This window comes from Mustela nigripes, chromosome 7 (genome assembly GCF_022355385.1).
Source record: "Mustela nigripes isolate SB6536 chromosome 7, MUSNIG.SB6536, whole genome shotgun sequence".
NCBI lineage: Eukaryota > Metazoa > Chordata > Mammalia > Carnivora > Mustelidae > Mustela > Mustela nigripes.
In genome coordinates, this window is record NC_081563.1 from 116,318,707 (window position 1) to 116,344,316 (window position 25,610).

General features: G+C 43.3%; 1 protein-coding gene across 6 annotated transcripts in view; it reads left to right on the forward strand.

Annotated features, from left to right (window-relative positions):
- The window catches only part of RALY (RALY heterogeneous nuclear ribonucleoprotein), an 80,794-nt gene that overhangs the window by 16,172 nt on the left and 39,012 nt on the right, over positions 1 to 25,610 (forward strand). For 5 of the 6 annotated variants that reach the window (XM_059406823.1, XM_059406820.1, XM_059406825.1 and 2 more), the window contains exon 2: positions 19,306 to 19,388. The exons of the other annotated variant lie outside the window; for it this stretch is intronic. The gene's annotated coding sequence lies outside the window, so the exon portion shown is untranslated. The remainder of the gene's footprint in view (positions 1 to 19,305; positions 19,389 to 25,610) is intronic. 6 annotated transcript variants of the gene reach the window in all.

A 25,610-nucleotide genomic window follows, 5' to 3' on the forward strand; every position in this document is an offset into this window, starting at 1 on the left:
AAATGGGACACATGGGTGCATATTGGGTGATACATGAAATCATGGGATAAAACATATCTTCTTGAAGTATCAATGTACTCAAATTTTTTGAAGGTGAATTAGTATAAATATAATTGGTAATTGAAAAGTTTACTCATTAAATCATGTTGGTATGGATTTTTTTTTTTTTAAGATGAGAAGGCCTTAGATAAATTATAGGATTACAGTAGGCTCTTTGACTTTTACCCCACGGGGTCTAGGGTTGCCACAACTCTGGTTTTTTTTTTTAATTTATTAATTTATTTTAGAGAAAGAGCACACACAACGTGGGGAGGGACGGACAGAGGACAAGAAATCTCCAGCAGACTCCTTGCTGATCGAGGAGCCTGATGCTGGGAGCCCAATATCACAACCTGAGCCGAGACCCAGAGTCAGATGCTCAACCGACTGAAACACCCAGGTGCCCTAAGAACTCTGATATTGTTGAGAAGCAAGAAAACTAACTTTTTAAAAACATGAGATCTGGGGTGCCTGGGTGGCTCAGTGGGTTAAAGCCTCTGCCTTTGGCTCAGGTCATGATCCCAGGGTCCTGGGATCAAGCCCCGCATCGGGCTCCTTGCTCAGCAGCAAGGCTGCTTCCCCCTTTTCTCTCTCTGCCTGCCTCTGCCTAGTTGTGATCTCTGTCTGTCATATAAATAAATAAAATCTTAACAAAAAAAAACCCCCAAAACACGAGATCTGATTGGAATGTTAGCAATTAATTGAAAGGTTTTTTAAACAAATTTATGTGGGTCAGACAAAACACATCTTGGGCCTGAGCATCTGTTTGTGACCTAGAAGATAAACAGGTCTGAGCAAGGAACTAGACTTTGGACAGGGCCAAATGGATGATAGTGTCAGGGACAGCTGCCATTCTGAGTTTGACTTCTCCTTGGCTTCATACTCATCATAGCTCAGAGTGGAAAGAATGAAGTTATGACTTGGTAGGTTAGGAAAATCCCATATTGCATATCACCCTCTGTGGGAAACACATTCTGTAAATTCATAGGCTCTCTTAACCCCTAAGAGAGCTTCACCTTTTTACCCTTGTTTTTCGGATGAAATTGAGGTCCAGGGAAGGAAGCAGAACTTTCCTGAGGTCTTGGGCAGGCCCTGTGTCGAACTCTAGACCTTTATTTGGTGTTTCTGCCTCACACACTTTCAGGGCATGCAAGGTGTTTTGGCTACTTTTAGGGTGATTAGTAGAGCTGGGGCAAACTCTGTTTCTTGGCATAACTCTGTCATTTTGTGCAAAGGGAGGGTTGAGGTGGCGGTTAGTGATGTGCTCAGTCTTAGCGCAAAGGGTCTATTTCTGTCACTAGCATCAGATTGACCTTATTTTTTCTACCTAGAAAGATATACAGGACAGCTCAGCAACAAGAAACCTCAGTGCCAAGATCTTTCTCTCCTCGTGCTTTCCTGCTTCTTCTGTTTCCTCTCTTCCAGCTGCTTTCTCCTTGACCCTACTGCCCTACTTTGTGCATCACTTCCCCCCCACCCCAACTCCTAATCCCCACCCTTTTATTCCTTGTTTTTCTGACTGTTGCCTGCCCTTCTCCTCCATGGGAAATTCTTATAATGCCTCTGTAATAGGCAGAGCCTGGGATTGGACCTGTTTGCAGGGTTTTTGAGGGGACTTGCTCTAAAGTAGGGCAACTAAATAAAGGAGAGTAAACATTTTAAAACTGTCCCCATTCTCCACCTCACCCCAGGTTGGAAAGGATAAAATCTCAACTCTGGGTTTGGCTGCAAGGCTCATACAGTCTCATGCCACCTTACTTTGCTGCCTTTTGTCAGCAGCATGGTAACACCCACTGTTCCCCGTCTTCCTGCTCAGTTCAGAATGACTTTGTTGTTTGACTGTTCTCTGAGTAGAAAGCTCGCAGCTCCCTGCCCCCTTAACCAGACAAGCTGCTGTTCATCTTTTCAAAGCATTTCAAATGCCATCTTCTCAATGAAGCTTTCCATGGTCATTCCACTTTGCTTCTACTTTTGTAGTTGTACTCTGCTGTTGTATCACACCCAAATCTGCTCTCATTCATGAAATTAAGATATTATGGGCCAGGGAACAGTATACTACTTATCTTTTTCCTTTGTGTCTTTGTAATAGTCCTGGCATAAATAGTACTTGGAGAATGAATAACAGAAACGTATGTGTACTGATACCTTGGTGTAAAGTTGAACGTTAAATGCTTAGGTCAAATATGACAAAGTGCTGTGGAAGTTTATGGGACTTCTTGAGAGCTAACTTCTAACTGGGAGAAATCTTGGAAGCTTCTAAAAGCTGGTAGCCTTTGAAAATGTCCTTGAAGATTTAGAAGTTGAAAAGCTTGGCAAAGATGGTGGGAAGAACATTCCAGATGGAGGCAGTGGTTGGACTAAAAACAATGAGGAAGTGTAGAGATGAGGCCTCACCACCTACACCACCCATCCCTTTAGCCAGAATTCCTGCTAGAGTGTGTGCTGTTTCTAGGCCAGCCTATAGGAAATTGTCTTTTCCTGTCTTTTCTACCTTTTTTTCTTTCTTCTTTCCTTCTCTTCTTCCTATCTCTTACAACCTGCTTGGCTTTTAATTTTTTTTTCCCCCAACCTTTCCCCTTTCTTTCATCTTCTCATTTCTCCAGTACTTCTTCATTTAAAAAAAATTTTTTTTCTTTACTTTTTTACTTTTCTCTACCTACTTCATTCTTTCTTGCCTTCTTTCCCAAGTTACCCAGGAAATCCAGTCCTTTGGGTTGAGATGTGAATCAGCTATACAATATTTAACTTCAAATAAACACCTCCCCTTGTGAAGCTGAAAAATAATCGTGGCATAATTGCTTCTTATGTGTCTGTTGTGTTTTATTGGCATTGACTTTATTTAACCTCCCACGATGCTGGGGGTGTTGTTATCATTTTTCTTTTTTTTTTTAGTAGCTGTCATAATGTCATTTTTAATGAGAAATTTCTGCAGACAGGCCTGCCCTTGAGTGGTATGAGCCTTCAGGCAAAGCTGGGGCTGGATGAGTCAGAGAGGCTCATGGATCTGTTTTCTCATGCATCAAGTGTCTAGGCCACACATACTCCCTCTCCTATCCTTCCAAGTTCATATGCTTTGCAATACATAGACACAAAATTGAGTCACAAAGGTGCAGACATTGCTTCTCTCCCTTACATTTTCAAGTTACCTACTCCCTCCTCTTGCCATGTACCCACACATTTATCCTCCAATACTCCCATCCCACTGTTTCCTAACTATTCAGAATCGTATGTGTTATGGAGGTATCTGCAAGCTTCACAGACACCACACTGTTTCCTTACATACCCACACAAGTCCTTCCCTATACACAGACACATCTCCCGATGCTCTGTGTCTCACACTCAATACCGCACCATCTCCTGCTATTCTTTACATAGCCCCTCCTTGGGTATTTCTAATCATCATAAGAGACATTTTAGTTTTGAAAGGAAATGTCTTTGCTGACAGCCACACTAGTGGACTGTTAGAAGTCTGAACCATTTATGACATAATTCTGAAGCCCTTAGAATAACCTTGTTATGTTTGGGGTGACGGAAGGCTGGGACAGACAATAGAGGGTTACTTCTAAATGGCACTATTATGACCCAAGGTAGATTTGAACCTAGGTGCAAACTGGTCCTGTGATTTCAGGGTTCACTTTTATTGGAACATGATCATATAACTTAGGAAAAGAGAGCCACTGCATATGTTCCATATCACGTTCTCTGGGGCAGGACGCAGATAACTATATTTTTCACAAGTTCCCAGAGTCTTTTGTTGTGTAGCCAGGTTGGGAAGCAGTTATCAAGAAGAAAGAAATGAGTAACATGTGCATTATCTTTTTTGTACCGCTTTGGACAAATTATCTTTTCTGGACTTCTGCCTTCTCCCCTGTAATGTAACAAAGCTCATGCTCATAAAGGACTGACTCACTCTTCTTCCTTTCTTTCTTTAAGTAAATCCTAAATGTGGCTTTTTTTTTTTTTTTTTTTTTAAGATTTATTTGACAGTACACAAGCAGGGGGAGAGGCAGATGGAGGGGAAGGGAGAAGCAGGCTCCCCACTGAGCGGGGAGCCTGATGTGGGGCTCAATCCCAGGACCCTGGGATCAGGACCTGAACTGAAGGCAATCACTTAGCCAACCGAGCCATCCACGTGTCCCAGTGACACTTTCATCTCTTAAAATTTTATGCTGCTTTTTGATGAATTCAGTCTGGTATCCTTTTCTACCAAAGAAGTGGTGGCTCTCTGGGTCTACCCTGGGCAGAGCATTTCAGGCTTTGGCCAGAGACCAGCAGAGACAGCCTAGGCCCTGACCTTCTGTCAGAAGTAGTGACACAGGTCCTGATTAGAAATGGATCAATAATGGGCCTGCAGCCAGGCCAGGGGAATCCTGGGAGGAGGTTAGAGTGCTCCTAGCTAGGGAGAATCTGATTACCATGAAGTGGCTTTGGTTACACTTGTCAGCACAATTCTGGTGTAGCCTTCTTCCCTGGGACCAGCAGGCAGGGCTGCCCCAGCAGAGAAATGGTTAACTTGTATCCCCCTTTGATATGTTTTCCCCACCTCTGTAAACTTAAACATAATATGCTACACAGTATAGCTGCCCTCTTCAGATGTAAAAATCCTCTATTGAATACCTACTGAGTGTTAAATACTGGTTTAAAGCCCATTTGTATGTTTATTTCTCCTACTGTAACAACCTGCAGGGATAGGTTTGAAAAGGAATCTGCAGCTCAGAGAAGTGAAATGACTTGGCTCTCCTATGTCACATAGCGTGTTCTGTATTGTACTACATTAGATTTCTGAGCATTTGCATCACTGATTCCAAGCTGATGAAGTGTTTTCTACTAGGACGATCCCTTACTTTTCTCCAGATTGAACTGGAGCTCAGGCTCTCTCCCTGGAGCCCTTCAAAGACTGGAGGAAATTCTTTAAAATCATTGATGAAGAGGGTGGGGGGAGATGCTCTGCTTGGTTTTGCTTTCTCATCTCCTTTCCAAGGTCCCTAAGGAATGAACAGGTTGTAATGGGAGAGATCAATCATCATTTGGGATCAATGGGAGGACTTCTCCTCCTGCATGGATTGTAGAGTCAGGTTTCTGAACTGGCCCTGTGCAAGGAGGGGGAAGGGACTCATGACTGGGTATTTATTTGTAGGGATTGTAGTACCTGAGGGCATAACATGCTCAGCTACCAGTTTTGGTCAGACCAAATTGCCCCTGTAGTTGGTCATTCAACAAGTATTTATTGAGAGGTACCTGAGTAGCTCAGTGGATTAAGCCTCTGCATTTGGCTCAGGTCATGATCCCAGGGTTCTGGGATCGAGTCCCGCATCAGGCTCTCTGCTCAGCAGGAAGCCTGCTCACCACCCCCCTTTTGCCTCTTGCCTACTTGTGATCTCTGTCTGTCAAATAAAATCTTCAAAACAAAATAAGTACTTATGGAGGCTCTCTGCTCAGCAGGAAGCCTGCTCACCCCCCCCCCCTCTGCTTCTCTTGCCTACTTGTGATCTCTGTCTGTCAAATAAATAAAATCTTCAAAACAAAATAAGTACTTATGGAGTATTTAAAATGTGTCAGGGCTTGTGCTAGTGCTAAGAATTCCCATATGAAGACCCAGTTCCTGCCATGAAAAGACCTTATGATCTAGCATCAGAGTCAAACAGGAAACAACCACAGTATTCTTTGTATGCCTTAATGGACGCATGTGCAAGGGATCCTGGGTATACAGGCGTGAAGGTGGGCTTTCCTGGGGAAGAGAAGTTTGATTTGTGCTTTGAAGGAAGAGGGAGAGTTGAGGCAGGCAAGGCAAGGAGGGTCACTCTAGACTAGGGAATTAGTACAGAGAAACCCATTAAAAATCTGACCAGGAGCTCCTGACACAGGGATTGTCATTAATGCCCTCCTTAACATGTAGCAAATCAGATTGTCAATCCTAAGCTCTTGCTCCTTGCCAGATTTGGGGCTGTAATAGGAGCTACTGAGTGGCAGTAATACAGGAACAGGAGGTGGGGAGAGGGAGGTAGATTTATTAGCAGATACTGACTGAGACTTAGTTTCAGGGAGAGAACTAAGGAAGAAGACTAAAGAGCAGCAGTCCTCTATCCTCTGGGCCAAGCGTACAGAGGTGTGTGCTGGGGTTCTAGGCAGTGGTTTGAAAGCTCATCTGGCCCAGGCACATGGCTTTGCTTCTCCCATGGCAATATCCTTTGCTCCGCTCAGCCTGCCCCTCCTTTCTATGTTCTTTCAAAAAAGGAAATTAATGGAATCTGTTCAAAATACCCCTGAAATGAAATTACATTTTTAACTCTAATTACCCTAATTAAAATTTGACAGCCGTAATCCTGGAATGGCAGATATGCTAAGTACCCCATGCCTGTGACAAGCTCACTTACCCAGATGGAATGTTGTTGTGTTCTGGGCTTAGGAGAAAAATTCTTCTGTGTGTTTGTTTCATTTTTTTCCCCATCAGCAGTTTAGTGTTTGGCCTCATAGCTTTCCCGGGCTAGGATAGCCATATTCATGGGCTATAGGCTTGCCCAGGACCTTTAACACTCCATAGAGATCCCTTTGCAGAGGTGATGCTCCTGATGATTCTTAGCACATACTTTTGAGTTTCCTCTTCATTTGAGGTTGGACTGCATGCCCTGAGCCTTTCCCTGGGTGAAATCCACGCCTTCAGGGACCAGAGATCTGTGCTTGTTAGAAGGCTGTCTGCTGATCTAGGGCTAAATATGGGTCTGGGATCAGTTTATGGCTGATATTAAGAATACAGTTTGAAGTCAGGGATAGAGGTTTGAAAATAAGATCCCTCTTTCACATATTTCAGCAAAGGCTAGAACCACCTAGCAAAATGCTTGGTCTTAACCAATTACTTGGCCAGTCCCAAGGAACACAAAAGGAGCGGGGGCAGCTCTTGAAGGCTCTGTTGATGCTGTGAGTCATTTCATTTTGTTCTGTTAGAAACAAAGTTCCCCATGTTCTAGTGATCTCCTTTTAGCTTACAAGCCAAACCAGTTCAGTCAGTGGACACTGGTTGCTATGTTAGGTACTACAAGGAATACAGAGTTGAATAAGACACAGTGCTTGCCCCTGTGAAGCTGGTAGTTGTGGGGGAATGGAGAGGCAGTGGTGGGTGAGGGACAGCCATATACAGATGAGTAATTATGTAAGGCCAACAAGGACTTTTCACATGTGTTGCCATTTGAACCTGTCCCTGAATAGACATTATTGGGAGAGGAATGAAGGGCATTGCAGGTGTTAGGGAATAAAAAGTGAGAGGTAGGAAGTTGCCAGGTGATAGCCTGCTGTGATTGGAGAATAGTGTGCAGGGGAAGGATATGGTAGAGGGTGGGGGTAGAGTTTAAACTTTTATCTTGTTGACAAAGGGGATCCATGAGGGTATGGGGCTTCTCATTTGAGTGTGTATGATGGATTGGGAGATGGGGTGATTAGAGACAGTAGATTAGTTAGAGCAGGTGTCCGTCCGCAAACTGTGGCTGAGTCCGAACTGCTGCTTGTTTTCATAAAATTGTACTGGGGTTCAGTCATACATGTTTGTTCTCCTATGAGTGTTTTCATATTACAGTGGTAAAGTTGAATACTACAGAGACTGCTATAGCCCATAAAACCTAAAATATTTACTGTCTGGCCCTATACAGAAAAAGTTTGCTGGCCTCTGAGTTAGAAGGCAGTTATCGAAGTTCCGTTAAGAGACTGGACCTGAAATGAATCCGAAGTACCAAATGAGACTTTCCAGAAGCGACAGCATGATTTAGCAGAGGACACTAGCCCTGCCTACCTCTCAAAACTTTATAAAGGTCAAATTTGCTGAAAATTATCATGGTCACAAAAGGACACAGGATTCCAAGTCCGATTTACTTATTAGCTTATTGCTTATTTTTAGCTTATTACTTATTCCTTATTAGCTATGTAACCTTGGACAAATCACCTAACTTGTCGAAAGTTCCGGTGACTATGATAAATAGGACGAAGAAAAGACTCATTCAGATTCTTCCACTTGGTGCAGAGCTCTTACTCTGCCACTTCTCTGTGCTTCTCTTCCAGTTTATAAGTCTGAGTGCCCTCTGGTAGAAAAGACAAATATCCTCAAATCTGCAACATAGTTGAGTTGAGAAATTGGGGATGGGTGGGCAAGACGGTTTTGATCACCCAGAGTAGCTGATCTTGTGGCAGAGGGTCTCATGATCTTTGAGGACTCTGTGTACCCTTTTCCTTAACTGCTCACACTTACTCTGGCCACATTGAACTTATACCCTTCAGCTTCCAAAGCATACTAGGCCTCTGTAAAACCAAAGGCTGGATTTATTTCTCAATCACCTCTCCCAGCCAGAAGCTGCGTATGTACCACTTGACATGCCTTATGAGTTGCTCCCTGTCACTACACTGAACCCCCTATGCCTTCCCTTTTCCTGGGACATTGTGCATCTGCCCTGTAGGATAGATAAAAAACACTAGATGGGGAGACTGTAGGGGTGGGTTCTGAATTTACTTCCCTTTAGCTTACTGTGTGACCTTAGCCCCTTTGTCTCTAGTCCTTCTGTAGGTTCCAGTACAAATGACTTTAGCCACTTCTTGGAATTTGGGATTTCTTCTCTGAACCCTGACTTCAGAGCAGAGGCTTCCCCCACGCCCCCATGTTTGCTCCTTCCTTTCAGTCTAATATAGTAGCATATTCCCACACTTCATCTACTTGAAATTCACTGCCTTTGACTGTGAGGAGAGTAGTCCTATCTCTAGCTGTTTTTACTGGCAGGTTCCAGGAACTGGCACCCAGTCTAATTACCAGAATGGAACAGACTCTGGAGTTCAGGTCCATGTGATCGTAGAAGTTCAGCAAGGCTGGGCAGTCTCCGTCAGTACAGATAAACATTTGGCTCTGGGCATCCTTATACAGTAGATCCAGGCAGTTTATGGATTTTTTCCTATTTATCTCACAATTCTGAGATAGGTGTTGTTATCTCTATCTTATAGACAGTGGGAACTTAGTTTTAGGGGATCATTCAGTAGACAGTGACTGACTCATTAAGTATATGGGGAAACAAATATTCCTTTTTCCCCAGTAGGGGAGAGTGATAGAGGACAGAGACAGGTAAATAGTGATGAGAGCTCTAAGAGGATACAGAAGTGCGTTTAAGGAACAGTGCCTGAGGATATGCAGTTTAGGTAACAGAGTCAGAGCTCAAACCCAGGCCTATCTGCATGCTGTTTTCTACTGTACCATGGTCCCTTCCCTGCTGAAGGGTGGGGAGGACAGCAGACTCAAGTGCAAGTTCACGTTCCTAGGTAATCTCTGGAGAATGACCACTGATGAGGAAATCTGGCCTTGGATTCCGAGCTAGGCTTTAGTCCTTGGAGGGCCCGAGTTGCTAGGCAGGTGACTAAGGCAGGGGTTATCACGTGGACTTAGGCACATTTATAGAATGGGCACATGACTTTGTGACCTCTAGAAGGTGAAGTCTGGTGGTCAGTACAGGCAGTATCCTGGAATACCACAGGGAGCCCACCTTTAACTCTGTGGTAGCAAATGAGGAGGAAGCGTTGATATCCAGGCCCTGTGGGTAGGGAATGGTGGCTGCAGCTAAGACTGATTTAAATATTTCCTGCTTAGAGTCAGAGTTAGTTCACGGACTGGATTGGAGTTGCTGATTCCTACCTGAAATCATAGAGCTAGGATAGACAGTGAGAGGGAAAGGAAAGAGGTTTTAGAGACTGACAGGAGCTGGTCTTCAGGCTAAAAAAATAACCCTTGTTAGTTTCTACACATTATTCCAGCTTAAAAACTTGATCCATTTTCCTCTCAGTGCAGCCGTTGTAAATGCTGGCTGCTTTTCCCAGAGACCCTGTCTTCTTTTATTCTGACTGTGGCTATCCAGGCAGGCTGTGGCTAGTGCTAGGCTGTAACATCCTTTACTCCTGCTGCTTCAACTAAGGTCCTCTTCTTTGAAGCTCCCAATAGTGCTAGGTTCAGTTTCTTCATCTGTGACATATGAGGATTGGTCTAGCAGACTGAGGTAGGTCCAAGTGTACTATCCTCAGGACCTCCTTTAGTCATCAGACCTGAAGTTCATTTTTAAGGCTGACTCTGGATCCCATCCTATAGTCTTCATGTAACTGAAATGAATCCCAGTCTTTTTTTTTTTTTGCCTGACCATCAACTTGTGATTTTAATTTTGAGGTAACATTGGCATTATCTCTCCATCCTGCCTTTCTATCCCAGAACTGAGATTCTTTGGGGCTGAGTCCATATCTACAGAACATTTTGTTGTTTTTTTAAGAACCTATTCAAAACCATCATGTGTGCCTCAGTTGGTTAGGCATCTGACTCTTGATTTCTGCTCAGGTCATCATGTCATGGTAGGAGATTGAGCCCTGTGTCTGGTTCCGCGCTGGGCCATGTCCCTACACTGGCTTTGGAGCCTGCTTAAGATTATTTCTCTTTCTCTCCCTGTGCTCCTCTCCACCCCCCATCCCCATTATTGTGTGCCCTCTTTCTGTAAAAACAAAACACAAAGCAAAACAAAACCAAACCAGTATGTGAACTTGAAACTTGCAGTTCCTGGCTCTACACCAAGGACACCTCTAAAGTCATTCTGTATTGTAGGAAGTCTGGATGATGTGGGAACTGTCCTCTTTGGGAGGTAGGAGTCTGGCCCTTAAATTGACTTCCTTCTGTGACTTTGGACAGATCCGTTTCCCACTCTGTTCTGTCCTTTATAAAATGGTAGGGCCACTTCCAGCCTAGCCGATGTCTATACAGTTAGGTTGCAGAGGACTGTCTGGCCCAAGCTTTGGTGTGTGGGTTACCAGTTTATAAAGCCATAGATTCTCCCTCCCAGCTAGGGAGGGGGAAGGGGAACCATCCAACTGTCTCATTAGTATGGAGAAAAGAAAACAATAATTACTGGTGCCTCCCTTGATGATTCCTGCAGGGTTGGTACTTCTACAAAAGGAGGAGGGGGAAACTGGAGACAGCTTCAGCTAAGGAAGGAGAAGTGCTATTAGCTGTTCTGAAAATTCAGAGGCAAGAATGATTGTCCTGCACATCTGTTGTATCCTTCTGGACATTCCTCCAGGCAGCCTAGGGACTGCCTGGATTGAGTTTCATCTATTTATGGCATAAATAATGTTCTCATACATGGACATGGATTAGGCTCAAGAGCCCTAACATCACCTGTCAATAAGAAACCAGCTGCCCTTGAGGGCCTCCTTTTGTGATATGTTGGGCATCCTGACACCTGTCTTTGTTGGGGAGTAGAGGAGGGTTTTACTGAGCTATTTTGTGACCTGGCTGCATTTTTATGATGTTGTGAGTCATCTTTTTAGCCCCCATGGCAAACCACAGCCAGTTGGTTTATTATGCCTAGGCATAGGCAGCCACACAATAGAGTCAGTCACAAGAGTCAAGGTCAGGTATCCTTGTGACTGGGAGGAGTCTGGTAGAACTGCCCAACTAACGGATTTGGTCAAGGCTGGGAAAAACAGGCCTCACAAGGATTGAGGCAGTTAGTTTTGAGGCTAAGAGGTTAGTTTTGAAACTAAGAGGTTAGGGTGCAGCTGGAAAAGAACTAACAAATAGATTGGCAAGCAGGGCTCCTAGGACAAGGGCTCTTTGCTTACTGGCCAGTCTTATATTCTCTGCTGGATGTGGGCAGTTGTACACCCTCAAGTGCTGATCGGAGCAGAAGTGGGTCTGAGACCACCTGCAGGTGAGCCCTTTCTGATTGTGCTTGGAGCTGTTAATGCTATGATTATTTTCTAGGGCTGCTCATTCTTGCCTTGGTTGCCACTTAAGAGGCCAAGAGAACCCAGCTTCTATTTTCCTTCCCCTCTCCAGAGGAAAATAACACTTCAGCAATACCTTTTTCAGTCAGTCTTCCTGTAGGCCCTGGAGATTCTTCTTCTCCAAACAGCAAGGGTTTGATAGGGACATGCTATTTAAAAAAAAAAAAAATTGTTTTACAATTGTGGAAGATTATTTCTTCTATCAAAATCTTTCCTTAGTCCCCTGAAGCACTCCTTCTTCTTGTCCCTGGCCTTTTGCTTTGTTCCCGACCCTCCCAAAAGTCGTTGATGTCCAGGACTCTGTTCTTCCCAGAGCTTCTCTTAATTCACTTCCTGCTGCCTTTCCCTTACTTACCAGCTGTAGTTTCTGGATTCTCTCTCTCTCTCTCTATTTTTAAATTTCTGGTGGCATGCTCCAAAATAATGACCTGGCTCAAGGGAAAGAGTGCTTCTTTTCAGACTAACTTGTGGTCATCTGGACCATAATAAAGTGCTTCCCAGAATTAGAGACAATATGCCCATCCAGGACACAGTATATACTGAGTTTTGCAAAGGTATTCATAGCACTGTATTCCCCCCCAGTATTAGGTGTTTTGATCAGGTATTTGAGTTCAGCCTGGGCTTCTTGACTTTTTGATACAGTCTTAAAATACCTTACCTAGTTTGGGAATAGTCCCTCTCTCCTTCCTCTCTTACTGCAACAACCGGCTGAGAGCCCCTTGGGAAGGCCTGGTAAGTCCTATAAGTCTGGATCCTGGTGGTACACTTGGATTCCACCCTTGCCCATCTTTTCCCCAGGCATGCAAAACCAATAGTTGCTTCATTAAGTACAAAATGGGAGAATTTGGGGATGCTTGGGTGGCTCAGTTTGTTAAGCTTCTGCCTTCAGCTCAGGTCATGATCTCAGGGTCCTTGCTCAGCAGGGAGCCTGCTTCTCCCTCTGCCTGCTTCTCAGTCTGCTTATGCTCTTTCCCTCTGATAAACAAACAAACCAACAAACAAAATGGGAGAATTTCGTCCACTTCCTAAAACTTGATTATTGGTGCCTGTATGTAGTGGCGGGGGCTGCTTATTTTTGAGCATGAGAAAGTACAAGGTATATAGTAGAAAGAATAGTCTTTGAAGTCAGATCTTGGTTCCAGTAAGTTCTGTTTCCTAGCTGTGTGGTATTAGATAAGTTACTTCTCTGAGGCTCAGTTTCTTACTAAGATAGGGATTTTACAGACCTCAAAAGGTGATTAGGAATAAATATAATTAGGGCTTTGGGCATAGGACATGATACATAATAGGTAATGGCAAATGTGCATTTCTTTTCTTTTTCCTCTTAGGCCTTTTTATTGCTTTTGATTCATCCTTTTGTGGTACTTAAATGGAATAACAATACCTATCATTGAGCCAGACTCTGAGGTATGGGCTTTCCCATGCTGTCTCATTTATTTTTTCCAATAAAACATTTATGAAGCAGAAACCTTTTTTAAAAAAAGTTATTTTATTATTATTTTTTATTTTACAGAGAAAGAGCACAATCAGGGGGAGCAGCAGGGAGAGGGAGAGGGAGAAGCAGGCTCCCTGCTGAGCAGAGAGCCGATGTGGGTCTCAATCCCAGGACCCTGGGATCATGACCTGAGCTGAAGACAGACACTTAACCTGCTGAGCCACCCAGGCACCCCAAAGCAGGAACCATTTTTAATAAATGTAGGAAACAGAGGCACAGAAGTTCAGTACCTTCGGTAAGGTCACAAAATAGTTAAGAGACAGAGCTAGGATTCAGATCCAGGTGTCTGATTCTAGAGTTTGAGCTCTTCACCACTGAATTGATTATTACTATTACTTTTCGTGAGCAATATGTGACTTTTAGTGGTTCTTTTTCCTCTCCACTTGGACGTGTTGGGATTTGCATGCATGTGGTTCATGAGTTGTTTTATGTCTTGGCTGGTGCCTGTGTTTTGATGGAGGTACAGATAGTGACAGTCTGCCACAGTTCTTCCTAATCCTTTCACTCAGAGCAGGCCCTTCAGCTGAAAGGTGGTATAGCCCTTTTTCTTCCTTTCTTAAGAGACCATTCCCTCTCCTTCCTTCTTTACCATTCCTATAAAGCCAAGTAAATTTACTGTTCTTGCCAGTCTTTTTGATCCCTCAGAAGGTCCTTCAGAAGAGTAGATGCTGGCTCCCTCATTTTACAGATACAGCAACTAAGCTCCAGGAAGGTGAAAGGATTTGTCCAGAGTCACACAGTGATTTAGAGCTGGAACTAGCTGTTAGGTTTTCTGACTCTCAACCCAGTGCTTTCTCTACTCATTTAGGGAGAAGGAGAGGTATGTGTGTATAATTTGCAGATGAGACCAAAAAAGGTTAAGTTGTGTTAGGACCTTGGATATAGAGTTCTGAAGGGACCTTCATCCATGTCTTCACCTCCGTTCTTTCCATTTGAGGAACTCAGCAGAGAGGGAGTAATGCTTTCCCTTAGGGTTCAGCAAAGCTTTCATGACAGGGAGCTATGGGGAAGCATCCAGAGGATGTCAGTTCTCCTCATTCACAAGGAAGATTGGGTTCTCAAGGCTTACTAGCCTGGAATAACTCTTGTGGAAGGAGCAGAAGAACCTGTATGTGTTCTCATCTCTGCAGGTTTTAGCCTAAAGCAGATGACAGTTGGGCTGGGGCAAGATGGTGGAAAAACTGTGGATGGAAACTCTGAGGAGTTTCATTGTACCTCCTGCTGCTAGATTTAGTCTGGGGTTTTGGATAAGAAAGTTCCCTTCATTTGATATTTAAAAAGAGGAATTCCTACAGCTGTGCTTTAAAAAAAAAAAAAAAAAAAAAAAGGAGTCCTTGGTTCTGGTACCAGAAAATAAACGTTTCCCAAAGTCTGGGCCTCAGATAATTCCTTCCTTTTTGTCCCCTTCCTTACCTTCTCTGCTTTCACCCTTTCTCTCCCTCTCTTTTCTTTTAGTCACCCAGCTTTTCTTCTTACTGTTTTCTGTCCTCCCCTCTCCCTTAATTCCTGAAAACAAAAATGGGAAAAGGGAACCTTCAGACAACAGAATGGTAGGTAATTGGTATTAAAGGGCCTGAGAGTCATAACAAGGAGCTTGAGATTTTGGACCTTCTAGACCTTCTAGACCTTATAGACTTCAGAACAAAAGTTCATGGGGAAGGTGCTTATTCATTCATTTATTCACTCACAATGTCTCCTAAGTATAACCTGTCAGGCTCTGTGTCAGATACTTAAGGTATTCTAGTCAATAAGACCCTAAACCTGCCAATAAAATTACAGTCATATTGGGAGGACATCAGACAGACCTCCTCCCCTACTCCCCCATTCAAATCATTGAATTTTTTTTTTTTAAGCTGTATTTATTTAAGTATTCTCTATACCCAGCATGGGGCTTGAACTCAAGTCTCGCGCTCTTTTGTCTGGGCCAGCTGGGTGTCCCAAATCATTGGATTTTTTTTTCCAAGATTTTATTTATTTGACAGAGAGTGAGAGAGGGAACACAAGCAGGGGGAGTGGGAGAGGGAGAAGCAGTCTTCCGCTGAGCAGAGAGCCCGATGTGGGGCTCGATCCCAGGACCCTGGGATCTGAGCTGAAGGCAGACACTTAATGACTGAGCCACCCAGATCCCCATTGGATTTTTTTTTTCTTTTAAAGATTTATTTATTTATTTATTTATTTAACAGACAGAGATTACAAGTAGGCAGAGAGGCAGGCAGAGAGAGAGAGAGAGAGAGAGGAAGAAGCAGGCCCCCCGCTGAGCAGAGAGCCTGATGCGGGGCTCTATCCCAGGACCCTGGGATCATGACCTGAGCCAAAGGCAGAGGTTTTAACCCACTGAGCCACCCAGGCGCCTCCCCATTGGATTTTTTAAGGTAGAATGATGAAGTAAATAAGTAAACACATATAGGCTTTGGAATAAAGCAAAGCAGTCTTGGGTTCAAATCCTAGCTTTGCTACTTACTAGCTGTTTGACCTTAAATGGCACACTTAACCTTGCCCATTATCCAGTTACTTTTGATATACTACTCTGTGAAGAGTGATGGCATGCCCGTTTTATGAGGGTTATACTCATAATCCCTAGTCCAGTGCTTGGTGCTAGTAGTGACCTGTGTCTTTCTGTCATCCAGCATCAAGGCCTAGCTTAAGTCCTTGTCCCTGTGAAACTTGGGAGGCCACCTCCAGTCAGCCTGAGTTCTTCATTTTTATAATACATGGAATACTCTTTGAACTATTGGATCCTGCCTAATAGTAATGTCCTTTTGAAGGAAGGTCACATAGTCCCACCCTGGAATGCAAGGAATCCTAAGGATAAGAAGTGTTGTCATTCATTCCTGTGTCATCTGTAACCCCTGACTTAGAGCTATAACCATGACCAGCCAGGCCCAGGAAGTATATTTTGATTGATTGGCTAGAAGGCTTCTATAAATATGTTCAGTGTTTTTGCAGTGAAAGAGCTATTGTTTGTTTGTTTTTGTTTTTTTCCAAGATTTATTTATTTATTTGACAGAGAGAGCATAATTAGGCAGAACAACAGGGAGAGGGAGAGGCAGAAGCAAACTCTCTGCCAAGCAGGGAGCCTGATGCAGGACTTGATCCCAAGACGCTGGCATCATGACCTGAGCTGAAGGCAGATGCTTGACGATTGAGCCACCCAGATCCCCCAAAAGAAAGAGCTATTAAAGACCTGGCCTGGAATCTCTCTTCCTAACTATTCCCCACCTCCTCTTCTGTTACTGCAATGATTCTCATGAAATCTTTGTCCTCTAATCAGGATGGGGATTGTATCTCCATTTTTATAGAAATCTGAGGCTCAGATTAGAACCCAGGTCCCTTGTTAGGTGATAGATCCAGTGTAGCAGGAATGAGAACAGAAATCTTAACCAACTAGGTCTTCATTCTATGGAACCACCAAGAATCTTCACGAGGAAGAAGGAATAGAGGAACTGGTTTTGAGGCTTTAGCTGATGATGAGGCCAGAGCCAGGTATAGTCACAGTAAGTGATGATTCAAGAACATGACAGAGAGTGATGAGAAAAAGAGTTCAGGGTAACCATAGATTTGCTAGGCCTTGAAGATTAAGAAGTTTTTGAATATATACAAATGTAGACAGGCATTCTAAGTGAGAGAACAGCATGGACAAAAGGATGAGAGCTGAAAAGCCCATGATAGAGGTAAAGCATACTTGATGACCAGATGAAGTCATACTTAGCAAAGCTGAAGTGATTGGAAGCCACAGTTTTCCTTTTTCTTTCCTGAGCGTGGGATTTGGCATTGGGAATATTAGTCTGGCGGTGTGGACCCAGTGGTTAGAGAAGGAAGGGATAGGGGGAGACTACTGGAAGACCAGAGAAGAGGCTACAGTAACAGTCTGTCCTTATTATGTCAATAAATTCTAAAAAATATTCCAGCCTTGCAGGCAAGAGCTAATGGGATCTGAACCAAGAGGAAGTTGTCACAGTAGAGAATAAAGAACGGTTTGGATATAGAGTTCTTAGAACAACAACAAAAAACCCATGAGGACTTCACAGTTGTGGGAGTGGGGCATGAGGAAAGGAGAGATTGGAGAGCATAAACATTTGGAGTCTCAGTACTTGGAAGAATGGTTATACCATTTGCTGAACTGTAGAGGAGAAGATGTGTTCAGTTTGTTGACATGTTGAGTTGGAGGTACTAATAGTCTATTCCCCTTACTGCCCACCTCCAAGTATCTCTTCCTTTGTCCTTTGACCCGGGCCTACAGAAATCCTTCAGTTCCCTGTATTTGCTGCTTTGCCTCCAGGCCTGGAGCCCCCCAGAGATCCCTTCACCCATGTCTTAGAACAACTGTCACTCTCTTGTCTGAAATACAATAGTGCATGTAAGATTCTTGGTACCTAGTCTATTTCAAAGGGTACGTTCAATGTTAGTGGCTATTAAATGGCTATTGTTGTGGTTATCACTTTCTGCTCATAGTAGCTAGAGATGAGAGAAGTGTCTGGAACCACCTGACAGAAGGACTCAAGAGTCCTTCATCTGGTACTCAGTAAGAAGCTGGGCTGCCAGTAAATGGAGAGGATTTCAGGCTGGGGGTAAATGAAGCTCTGAACCATATTGGTTAGGACTAGAGAATGTTTCCTTTTTTCTTTAGTTTTTCAGAAGTTGGTATTTCAGAAGTTGTTATAGTATGGTTGAGGGGATAGGGCAGGCCTCGGAGGTTGGATTCTGGGTTCAAATCTCAGCTCTACTTTCTGTTAGCTATGTGACTTGGGCAGATTTACTTACCTGTGCCTCAATTTCCCGAGTAGTGAAATTGGAAAATAAGAGCAACCTTACAAGATTTTGTGCGGATTAAATGAGTTAATACAAATAAAGGGTTTACAACAGTGCTTGGCTTGTGCTTCTGTTCTCCTTAACCCCGGAGTCTCCTCTATTCCACATTCCAGGTAAATATAACCATTTCTCTGTTTTTTAACCATCCTCACTCATCAGAGAAGGGGACAAAGAAAGAAACCTGAATCCAGTTTTAAAAGTGCTTTTAAGTTTGTCCCAACTGGGGTCTAGGTTATCTAAGCTGGAGGAACCTGGCCCAAGATTGAGAAACAGAGTTGTCTAGGTGACCTGAATTCCATTCCCATTCTTTTTTGTTAAGATTTTATTTTTAAATAATCTCTTTACCCAATATGGGGCTTGAACTCAGAACCCCAAGATCAAGAGTTGCATGTTCTACTAAGCCAGCCGGGTGCTTCTCCATTCCCAGTTCTGCCACTGGTTCACTTTGATCTTGGGCAAGTCATGTAACTTCTGAGCCTCAGTCTCATGTGTAAAATAGGGAGCATAATTATTTCCTCTTCATATATTTAGTATCTCATTCTTTCCAACACTGCATTCTAGTTCTATTGACTTTCTTGTTTCCTTTAAGCATAACAAGCTTATTCTTGCCTATTATTGCTGCAGCGTCTTTACACTTGGTATTCTCCCTCTCTGAAACAGTCTTTCTTCATAACTTTGCAGAGCTTACTCCCTCACTTCATTCAGGTCTCTTTCTGGTGGAGAAGGTTTCTCTGACCTTTTTTTTTGGTTTGTTTGTTTTTAATGATTTTATTTATTTATTAGAGAGAGAGCACGAATGGGGAGGAGGGGCAGAAGGAGAGGAAGAAGCAGACTCCCTGCTTAACAGGGAACCGCATGTGGGGCTTGATCCCAGAACCCTGAGAGCATAACCTGAGCCAAATAGATGCTTAACCGACTCAGCCACCCAGGTGCCCTGGGTTTCCCTGGCCATTTTATCTAAAGTAAGCCTCATTCTCCTCCTTGCCATTCTTTCCTCCCTTACTCTGGTTTATTTTTCTTCATAGCATTTAGCATAGCCTGAAATAATGTATTTAATTATCAGCCTGTCTTTTACAAAGATGCAAGATATGTGAGAGCAGGAACTTGGAATACCTGTGCTGACCTAAGTTCATGCCTGTTCTGAGCAGGACACTGACTGACTTCTCTTTCTGTTTTAGGTGAGCCCTGTTCTCAGAGGCAGCTGGTGCTGACCCTGTGACACAAAAGAGAAAATTGTGGGCTGAGCTGAGTCTTGGTACTGGTGAGTGAGGGTCTTGGGCAGACTCTGGGCAAGTTTGGGCCAAGATACAGGGTAATTACCTAATAAGGTAAATAGAGCTTATTTTATCTTTAGTACAGGTAACTTCTAGGCAATTATTCTCCTACTCTATGTCTGAGAGATTGGCATAGGCATTCTTCTGTACTGGGAGGAGATTTTTTTTTTTTTTTAAGATTTTATTTATTTATTTGACAGAGATCATAAGTAGGCAGAGCAGCAGGCAATGGGGTGGGGGGTGAAGCAGGCTCCCTGCTGAGCAGAGATTTCGCAGGACCCTGAGATCATGACCAGAGGCTTTAACCTACACTGAGCCACCCAGGTGCCCAGTGGGAGGAGGTTTGAAACTGACTTTGTGGAACTGCCATGAGATGGTTTGGGATCATTTGTGGTGAATAAGGCAAACCAGGCTCAATTCCTTCTGGCTTCTGCCAGCTGCTTTGTTTTGGAAGTTATCCTGGACCTGGGAGCTAAGCCTATTCTCCTATAAGCTCTCTTAACTTAACCTTATAGCTCTTAGAAACTTTCCTGATGGCAGTCTTGAATGTGACTTACCAAGCCCATAGGTCAGCGTCAGAAACTGGTTTTATCAGTCCTGGAAAATGTGATTATGAATGGTGGTGAAGATGGAGTTAAAGAATTGGGGTCATTTAAAGGGAAAGTCAGAGGAAACTTAGAGGGGAAAATCACAGATGGTGAGATGGGAAGGGGAATCCACACATTAAGAACCAATTTTGTTATGGGTCTCATTTAATCTAGACAAAATCCCATTTTATGGATGAGGGAATTGAGGCTCTGGAAGCTCATAATTTGCCGGGGGTTCACATCTGAGAATCTATAAAGCTGATGTTAGAATCGGTCAGTCTGATTGTAAATAACATTGCTCTCCCTGACTTGGCAGGCTTTCCTTGGACTGCTAATCTCCCCGGAATCCTGATTTTTCTTACAAAGTTCAAGAAGACAGACCTCCTTAGGGATTCAGGAAGAAGGTCTAGTTATTTGAGGGGCCCGGCAGGCAGGCAGGAGTTGGGGGTGTCTTCTGATGCAGTGGCATTTCAGTGAGGGAGCCTAGAGGCTAAAATAAAAGATAGAATCTAGCAGTTAGAGGCCCAGGCTCAATATAACTGGAAGGAGAAGAAAACACCTGTAACACATGAGTTACTGTAAACGCCGGCTCTGAGATAGGGAACTGGACAGCTGGATTGGGGTTGGGAAACATGGGTCTTTATCTTCTCTCTCAACATCTGCCCTTCCTTATTTGTAAAATTGAGGTGCTTCCCTGCACCCCCTTATGTCTATTGTGTGTATACCAGCCTGCAGGATGTTGTAGAGAATCAAATGAAAAATGCAAGTTGGAAGGCTCTGTGAATTGTAAAGCAGCATGACTGAAATGAGAGAAAGTGAGAAGAAAGCATTATAAGTATTCTTGGCACCTTAGTCCCTGACCTAGTTCTGCACCACTCCCCAAAGGGAAAAGGGAAGATTTTCCTTTGGAAATTTGTGCTGCTAATCTTCTGCCTTTTTCTTCCTCTTCTTACTCAGGTTTTATCTGAGGCTCAATCTTTCCACAAGGGAAGAGATTCCAAGGTACAGAGACAAAGCCAGGCAGCATCAGCAGCCTGGTTTGCAGCAGGTGGGCTGCAGAGTGCAGGTTTAAATGCACTCACACAGCCTGGCTCCAAGGCCACTCCTAGCACAGATGTTAAAGCACTTTTCAAGGGCCCATCCCCAGCGTGTGTCTGCACTCACTGACAATTCCACATAGATCTTGCCTTGTTTCCTACTGTCCTCTCAGAAGAGGAAGGCTGTTCCTATTTTGGCCTTAAGTACCCTGCCCATCCCCACCCCTCACCTTTCAACTACTAGTGGAAAAGGCACTTAGGCTATAGCCTCATAATCTTGTCAGAGGCCATGGTCATCTAGTTTTCCCACCATCTCTCTCTCGCCCTTGGGAGTGATACTAGGCCATTCTTTTTACATTCTGTAACAGTGGACATTTTGTTTTTGCTTCTCTCTGCCTGAAGGTGTACAGAGGGGTCTGTCCCCAGCCTGGTGCTCTTGGAATCCACATTAGTGAACCTTCCCTCCTCCTCTGAATCTCCAGGCTCTTGCTGCCGCCTCTTTTTGTCTGGTTAACCTAAGTTCTGTAGCTCCTGGCTTTCCATGGCCTGGGTCCCAAGCTTGGACCTTACTGTTTTTGTACTAGCTGCCCCCTGAAGAAGTTCTAGTATTGATTGTTTAAAAATATGAATGATTCCATGTAAAAAAAAGTATCTCGCTTATTTATCTGATACACTCAAGTTTCTACTAAAAACAAATTTCAACTAAAAAGAAGGAAACAAAGCATTGTCATCCTTAAGCCCTTGCACAGCAGTAATTTATTCCTATTTTTATATGTTGTTGTAACAGGTTTAGCAGTCTGGTTTCTAAACCCCCATAGGATTCAAAGCAGCATACCAGAAAAGGACGAGGAGCTGCTATATTAACAGCAGCGAGAGGTGAGAGCTGAGACCTAATAGTAAGGAAAGGATGAAAGAAGAATGATAAGAAGTTAAAACAAGTATGGAGGCCATTCAATTGAGGGGCAGCAGCTCTACAGACACCTGTGTGCTTCAGTGAAATGGAGTTGGTAATTTTTAAGGTAGTTTTAGATTCTTGTTGAGGCCAGCATTATCAGAAAATGCTAAATGATTTATAATGTCTACTATATTATCAGATGCTATACTGAATGCTCTACATAAGTTGATTTCATTTCCATAGCAGCTTGGGAGGTAGGTGGTGATATTCTCATTTTAGAAATTACTAAGACTCCGAGAGAGACAAACAGGCAGTGATTAGAAGAGCTAAGCTTAGAACCCAGAAGAATCCAGCTCTGGACAACCAGGTTTTTTCTATTAGCCTATATTGGCTCTTTCCCCGTTACCTGAAACCCTGGTCTTTCTCAGGTTCTTGAGCCACTGGTTTCCCCCTACCTTCTTTGTATTCATTCTCCTATATAAAACTTTATTTTTAAGACATTCATCAGTGAGTATTTATTGAGTGTCAACCATGTGCCAGGCACAGCTTTGAAATATAGCAGTGAAGAAAATAGTTTTCTCTTTTGTAGTTTACGTTCTAGTGGAGGAAAACAGATAAACAAATGAATATGTATGAAGAAAAAGTAGGGTAAGGGAACAGAGAGGGACTTTGTGATGAAAAAAGGCTTCTGTGAGAAAATAAATCTGTGTAGAAATATGCAGGAACTGAAATAGTGAGCTCTGGTGTATCTTGGGGAATAAAATTCCAGGCATAGAATTCAGCAAGTTCAGAAACCCTGAAACCATCACATGCTTATTGTGTTTGAGGAGCAAAAAGAAGCCAGGTGGTTGGAAATGGAGTGAGCAAGAGGGAGAGTAGAGTATGGAGAAGTCGTAGGGTAGACAGGGACCCAGATCATGCAGGGCTTTATTCTGAGTGAAACAAGAAGCCGTTGGTTTGTTTTCAGTAGAGGAATGATAAAATCTGACATCCAGTTTAAAAAAAAAAAAAAAGAAAAATCCCTGTGCCTGATAGTACAAGTTAAGACCTCCGTCGCCCAGCATAATGTTGAATAGAGTTGGTGAGAGCAGACGCTCTTACCTTGTTCTCGGTTTAAGGAAGAAAGTGTTGTCTTTTACTGTGAAGTATGGTATTAGCTGTATAGAGTTTTTTGTAGATGACTTTTATCAGGCTAAGGAAATTTCCTTCTATTCCTAATTAACTGAGGTTTTATTATGAATGATGTTGGATTTTGTAGATTATATGTTTTTTGGTCTTTATTCTACTAACATGGCATTACATTAATTGATTTTTGGATATCAAACCAACCTTGTATTCCAGAGTAGTTTCCCCTCCTCTGTTTCCTGGAAGAGTTTGTGATGGATAGGTATTATTTCCTTTTTGATTGTGTGATACAGTTTATCATGGAGGCCAGTGTGGGCTTGGGCTTTCTCTGTTGGAAGATTTTTAATTACTAGTTTAATTTTTGTTTTCTGTTAGGTCTGCTCAGATTTTGTTTCTTTTTGAGTCATGTTTGATAATTTGAGCCTTTCTTGACATGTTTTCATTTCATCTAAATTGACTAGTTTCTTGGTTTAAAGTTGTCCATGGGGTTGCCTAGGTGGCTCAGATGGTTAAAAGTGCCTGCCTTTGGCTCAGGTTGTGATTTCCAGATCCTGGGATTGAGCCCCACATCCAGCTCCTGGCAGGGAGTCTGCTTCTCCCCTCTCCCTCTTCCTAACCCCTGCTTGTGTTCTTTCTGTCTTGAAATGAGTAAATACAGTTGTCGTCTTTTTTTTTTTTTTAAAGATTTTATTTATTTATTTGATAGGGAGATAGAGAGCACAAGTAGGCAGAGCGGCAGAGAGAGGGAAAAGCAGGCTCTCTTTGAGCAGGGAGCCTGATGTGGGACTCGATCCCAAGATCCTGGGATCGTGACCTGAGCCGAAGGCAGAGGCTTAACCCACTGAGCCACCCAGGCACCCAACTCTACTTTTAATTTTAGTTCCTAGTTTTGGCAGTTTGTATCTTCTCTGTTTTTCTTGGTCAGTCTTGCTAAATGTTTGCCAGTTTTGTTATCTTTTCCCAAAGAACGAACTTTTGGTTGCATTGTTTTTCTGTTCCCTAATTTCTTTCTATAATCTTGATTATTTTCTAACTTTGACTTTCTTGGTGGCTGGTTTGCTTTTCTTTTTCTAGTTTCTTAAGACTTAGGGTGTGTGTGTGTGTGTGTGTGTGTGTGCGCGCGTGCGCACGTGCGTTTTAAGGTGCTTTGCAGCCCAAACGAGTGGTTTTCAGTATGTGGAGCTTCCAAGAGGGCCTCACTCAGAAACAGTGGGGTGGGAAGCTTGTCTGCATTTTATGTGCCCACTGGGAGGAAAGGGGCTGGAGCTAGACCCATAGTGCTGGGCCCATAGTGCTAGGCAGCCTCAGCCCTACCTGTCCCAAGTCAGGATTTGGGTCAGGCCTGAACTTCATGTAGGAGATGGGGGTGGTACAGTAGGAGGGCAGGTGACAGACACATGGAAAGCCAGAGCTCCCCCAGGCTTCTGAGGAGATTTTGCATGATGCACAGAGCTGGTCAAGATAGTTGCATACCTCACCGACTTCAGAAGCTTCAGGATGGCTTTTGAGACCTTGCAGAATGCCTCCATTTCCAGTAATGACTGAGATTCTAAGCAGAAATTTAATTCTATTAAATAAGACTTAAATGCAGATCCCTTAGTCAACATTGAGGTGTTGATCTGAGCAACACCTGGGCTTGTTGGTTATTTATTTGTGATCTTTAGTTCCCTCATCTACAAACAACGAGTAACAGTTTATACCATTGAACTGTGTCGGGCATATGTCAACTAAGTGCTATATAAAACTGCTAGATACTGTACAAATGTAAGGGACTGTTCATGTTAGTAATTCTGGTGATAGGGACCAGGAACAAAGTCTGAGAAGGTCCAGGAGTAAAAGCAGTGCATTATTATTCTTCAAGTTGTGGGATGAATGTCTGACTAAAATGGTCTTTGTAGCTTAGTAAGGCAGAAGGTTCCTTGTCTGCCAGTGTAATAATCAGATGACAGCTAGAGAATTCTGTGGAGAAAATCTGAGGGAGGCCACCAGAACAACTCGTGTAAGAAGCAGCTGTTCCTGTTCTTTCCCCACCCAGGAATTTTGCCCATATTCATATTCTCTGGTTCCAGAAACAGCCGGCTTTCTTCAAGGTTTCTGTCATAGGAAAGCAGTAAGGTCCAGCTCACTTGGGAAGGAATACTATGTAAAGGGCTCTGAGCTATCTTGGGCTCTCTGTTTCCCTTCTTCCTTCCCCAGTTTTCATTAAAACTAAAGAAGATCTTTCTGTCCCACTGGAACAGCAGCCAGACAGAAGAGGGACTGACAGACCCTATAGGTCAGTCAGATCAGCTACAGGGCAGTTCTAAGGATGTGGCAGAGAAGCAGGGTCCTGAGCCTAAGAATAAGGACAAGAGATCAAAAATCCAAACTGTGAAACTGGGAAACAATAGTTCAGGAATCCAAGGTCTATCACCAACCATGGTGTTCGAACCCTGAGATGAGTAGGGCATGAATTGAGGGGATTTATGATTTCATGGGGGCAGATAAAGAAAAATAATAAAACTATCCTACTGAAGACCCATGTTAACAACAAGCAGAAATTGCTTCTTTTGAATTATTTGTCCT